Source organism: Malania oleifera, chromosome 3 (genome assembly GCF_029873635.1).
Source record: "Malania oleifera isolate guangnan ecotype guangnan chromosome 3, ASM2987363v1, whole genome shotgun sequence".
Classification (NCBI taxonomy): domain Eukaryota; kingdom Viridiplantae; phylum Streptophyta; class Magnoliopsida; order Santalales; family Ximeniaceae; genus Malania; species Malania oleifera.
The window spans coordinates 282,602-288,059 of record NC_080419.1 but is presented as its reverse complement, the minus strand read 5'-3'; the positions used below and the strand labels follow the sequence as shown (position 1 = coordinate 288,059).

At 37.7% G+C, this 5,458-nt stretch overlaps 1 pseudogene; it reads left to right on the top strand.

The window, feature by feature from the left end:
- The first annotated feature begins 4,212 nt into the window (after positions 1–4,212).
- Positions 4,213–5,065, top strand: LOC131151652 (histone H4-like; annotated as a pseudogene).
- The last annotated feature ends 393 nt before the right edge of the window (positions 5,066–5,458 follow it).

The window sequence follows — 5,458 nt, the reverse complement described above, 5'->3', positions numbered from 1 at the left end:
TTTGTGGTAGATCTCCTAGGCAAAAAACCAAATTGATTTTCTTAGACCTTCGTTTCTAGTCTTAATTTTTGTTCAACTAACCTTTTTCACAGTTTCATCATATGACTCATAAGTTTAATTCCATAATAGTTATTACAATTTTGAATATCTCCTTTATTTTTGTATATAGGTATTGAAGTGTTTTTCCTCCATTCATTCGACATTTTTTTAGTTCTTATAATTGTGTTGAATTAATTAGTTAGCCATATAATTTTCTATCACCTAAGCATTTCTAAACTTTAATTGGGATGTTATCCCAGTCCTATAGTTTTTTCATTTTTCATCTTTTTTAGTGCAAACTTAACTTCGTTAACTCTAATTTTACGAATAAATTTAATATTTTTAGTCTTTTTCTTAATTGTCAATTTTAAGTTTAAGCTTTCTATTTGGTTTTCATTAAATAACTTATTAAAGTAACTTCGCCATCAATCTTTTATGTTTTTGTCCTTGACCAAGACAATATCATCCTTACTTTTCATACATTTTACAATTTCTAAGTTCTTACTCTTCCTTTCTCTAACTTTAGCAAATTTAAATATATCCCTTTGTCAAACTTTGGAAATAAAAATTGCATTTTTTTTTCCTTCATTCAATTTACAGATATGAAGATACACATATATTTAGGATCATTGAGACATATATTTGGATATACAAAGATTATGGCTAGAATAAGGGATGACCCTTGAAACAAGGGATTTACATTCAAGGCTCATCCCTATAATCTCTCCAATTTTGATGACAGCTCACGCCAACACTCCCCCTCAAGTTAGTGCATACATATTTTTTATGTCCAACTTGTCAAGTGAGTTGTAGAATTTCTTGCTGCATACTGCTTTTGTAAGCATGTCTGCTAACTAGTCTTCAGACTTCACGAAAGGAAAACTAATTATCTTGGCCTCAAGGTTTTGTTTGATGAAATGTCGATCTACCTCCACATGTTTGGTATGATCATGTTGGACAAGGTTATAAGAAATATTAATAGCCGCCTTATTGTCACAGAACAGATCCATCTCGGAACTAGGAGCAAAGCCTATTTCCGTCAATAGTCTCCTTAGCTAGAGGATCTCACAAAGATGCTTAGCCATTCCACAAAATTCAGCTTCTGCACTTGATAATGCCACTACCTTTTGTTTCTTACTTCTCCATGTAACTAGATTCCCTCCAACAAACATGAAGTAACCTGAAGTGGACTTTCTATCCAAGATATTTCCTGCCCAATTTACATTAGTATATCCTTCAACTCTTAGATGATTGTTCTTTGAAAACATAAGTCCTTTTCCAGGAGATGACTTTAAGTATTGAAGAATCTCGATCACTCCATCCATGTGATCCTCACTAGGACAATGCATGAATTGACTTACTAAACTTACAGCATAAGCAATGTCTAGGCGAGTATGTGAGAGGTAGATAAGTATTCCAACTAACCTCTGGTACCTTTCTTTGCCTATCGGCACTTGATTTGGATTTTCTCCCAGTCTATGGTTCTGGACTATTAGTGTCTCTATAGGTTTACACTCTAGTAATCCCACCTCAAATAGTAGATCAAGTATATATTTTCTTTGGGAGAGAAATATGCCTTGCTTTGATCTAGCCACTTCAATTCCCAGAAAATATTTGAGGTCTCCCAAATTCTTCATCTTAAAATCAATTTCCAACTACTCTTGGAGTTTCAAAATTTCTTATGAATCATTTCTTGTAATAATCATGTCATCTACATAGATTATCAATGTTGTTACCTTGCCCACTTGATGCTTTAGGAAGAGTGTATGGTCTGAGTTGCTTTGTTGAAAACCATATTTCTTCATTGCCAAGCTAAATCGCCCAAACCATGCTCGTGGTGATTGCTTTCGTTCATACAGTGCACTTTGTAATTTACACACAACCTTAGTCGTTGAGGTTGTCGTGTAGCCTAGTGGAATATCCATATACACTTCCTCCTCAAGGTCACCGTGAAGAAAGGCATTCTTTGCATCAAATTGGTGCAACGGCCAATCGAGGTTTGCTGCTGGAGATAACAAGACTCTAACTGTATCCAACTTAGTTACTGGTGAGAACGTTTCCTAATAGTGCACGTCATATGTTTGTGTATAGCCCTTTGCCACCAGCCTTGCTTTATATCGTTCGATAGATCCATCTACCTTGTGTTTGATGGTTTATATCGTTCGATAGATCCATCTACCTTGTGTTTGATGGAGAACACTCATTTGCACCCCACCGTCCTTTTTCCTTTAGGCAACGATACAAAAGCCCATGTTTTGTTCTTTTGTAATGCTTCAATCTCTTCCTTTATAGCCTGGGTCCACTTAGGGTTTGTTAGAGCTTCCAAAACATTAGCGGGAACATGGCACAAGGAAAGTTCATGTGCAAATTTTTTAAGGGGTTTGGATAGTTGCTTTGTAGATACATAGTTGGCAATCGAATACCTTGACTTTCATTCCTCAATTTCTGGAGAGTATCTATTTGGTGGTTTTCCACAATTATGCCTGAAAGGTAAGATATAACCAGTAGAGGTATCCATATCATTGTTAGTCAGAAGTGCAATGGGAGAGTTTACCTCATGAATATTCTCAGGAGATGACTATTCAAGTGCTGAGGAGTGGGGGGATTCTTGTTCAGCTTCTGGTGGTGTAGATTTTGCACTTAGAGTTAATGCTGAGGAGTGGGGGGATTCTTGTTCAGCTTCAGGTGGTGTAGATTTTGCACTTAGAGTTATTTCATCCTTCAGAGATGCATCTGGAGTTTATTAGGTTGCCATTAACTATCGTATTTATGTCATTAAACCCCAACTAGTCAAACCTTGACCAATTCTACTCTTTAACTTGGATCTTCCCCTAAAGAGAAGAATATGATACTGAGGGAGAGTAGAATGTGTCAGACTCCAAATATGTTACATTTATAGTTACATAGGTACACTTGGTGGTTGGTTCATAGCATCAATATCCCTTTTGATGTATGGTATACCCCAAAAAAAAGACATCGAATAGCATAGGGATCAAGTTTATTGCGTTGGTTCTTATGGAGATGTACAAAAGCTACACATCCAAAGACCCAGGGAGGAATCATTAATACTATGGGCAAGGATACATAAGTTGAAAAAGCCTACAGGGGTGTCTTAAAATCCAAAACTTTGGATGTCATATGGTTGAGGAAATGCACAGTTGTAGTAACTGCATCAGCCCTGTGTCGGTTGGGTACGTGGGCGCCAAGTAAGAGGGCACGAGCAGTTTCAAGTATATGTCAGTTTTTTTGTTCAACAACACCATTTTTCTAAGGAATATGTGGGCAAGAAGTTTCATGAATAATTCCATGGTGTTGGAAATAATCATGGAATCCCCGATTAACATATTCACCACCATTATCGAACTGGAGAATCTGTATCTTGGTTGAGAATTGAGTCTGAACCATGACATGAAATGATTTGAACACACTCACTACCTCATCTTTGTGTCTTAGCAAGTATAGTCAAGTCATGCAAGTACAATCATCAACAAATATTACAAACCAGCGATTACGAGATGTAATAGAAATGAGAGAGGGACCCCACACATCGAAATGAATTAAAGCAAATGAAATGTTACTTTTATGCATACTCAATGGATAAGTAATTCGATGACTTTTATGCAAGTATCACATTTAAAGTCAGCAGTTAATATATGTGAAAAAAAAAACAGGGAACAAATGTTGCACATAACCAAACGACAGACTTCCTAATCGACGATGTAAAAGCCAAATCTGTCTCTCCTTGGTACCAATCGGATGACGCATATGATGTGCTCGACCCACACTAAAATCATCCATGTAGTATAATCCCCCCCTCTTAGTATCACGTCCAATGATCTCCTTGGTGAGAATATCTTAAAGAAAACAAAAAGTAGGATAAATGAGTACAATTCGATTTAAGCCTGTTGTTACTTGGCTAATAGAGAGTAACTTATGAGACAGAGAGGGAACCAATAAAGTATTAGATAATGTGAGAGAATGTGACAAAGTCACTGTGCTAGCTCCGATAACCAAAGAAACAGTCCCATTGACATTTGCAATGCTTGTGCGTCGCAATTGAGAAGTGTGTGAGAAATCATTAAAATCGAACATCATGTGGTTGGTAGCCCCGGAGTCACTATCAGCATTTCGACTAGAACTAAATAAAAAAGTAGAGTTGTTGAGGTTGCCAGTGTCCTCTATTAATAAAACCTTATCACGAAAAATTTTCCAAAATAGCAAAATCGATGCGCAAACCACGCAATACAAGGAAAAATTTTCAACACCTCAAAACACAACCAAAAAACGGGTAGCAAGTACAAATAGACAACTCAGATCAAACTTCCAAGAGCAATCGCTCACTTTTTTCTAAAAACCGTTGAAGTATCTTGATAATCTCGTTCGAATCGAGAATGTGGGGTCGGGGAAAGGAAGGCAAGGGCTTGGGCATGGGAGGAGCCAAGTGTCACAGGAAGGTCCTTAGGGATAACAACATTCAAGGCATCATGAAGCCCGCGATTCTTCGTCTGGTGAGAGTTCGGATCTCTCAGGCGAGGAGAGGAGGCGTGAAGAGGATCAACAGATTGATCCATGAAGAAGCTAGAGGGGTCCTGAAGATTTTCCTGGAAAATATTATTTGCGATGCTGTGACCCACACAGAGCAAACCTGTGATGGCCATGGACGTGGTTTATGCTTTGAAGAGGTAGGGAAGGACTCTCTATTTTTCGAGATCTGTGGTGATGAGAAACGATTTGTGGCCTTCGAGACTCTGTTCTCTAACCCTCTTTGTGCAATAGACCACAGACTGTGATCCTTGGCCGTCGTCTTTCTTTCTCCAGCGAGAAATTGATTTCTTGGGAAAATAAAATCTCGGAGAAATTGTTTTCTCTGTCTGTTTTGGACTTGGACGATACGGAGAGGTTGTTCAGGTTGTCTTCGATGGCGAAGTTGCTGTGATCGTAAGAAAATCTACAGATGTTGTCGATTGATCCGCTTGTAGGAAGGGTTTGGCTCTTCTGAGGCACTCAGGGAGTACCGCCGAACGTTGTCGTCTATCCTTATTGCAACGGCAATTTCGTGGAGGGGATCGACTCCGCGCCTTGCTCTCATACCATGTCAAACTTTGAAAATAAAAATTGTATTTTTTCCTTCATTCAATTTACAGAGATGGAGATACACACACACTCACACACACACACACACACACATATATATATATATATACATAGGATTATTGACACCTATATTTAGAGTTTTTTTCGGTTTTAACTTTTTTTTTTAAAAATATATTAAATAATACCTTAGGGAAGTATTTCCCAGAACGACTCTGACGTAATCTCGCTACTCCAAGTAGCGATATTTAACCAAATCTTACTACTCCAAGTAGCGAGATTTACCACGTGTCAACTGGAGAATTATTTTTCTAAAAAAAAATCTCGT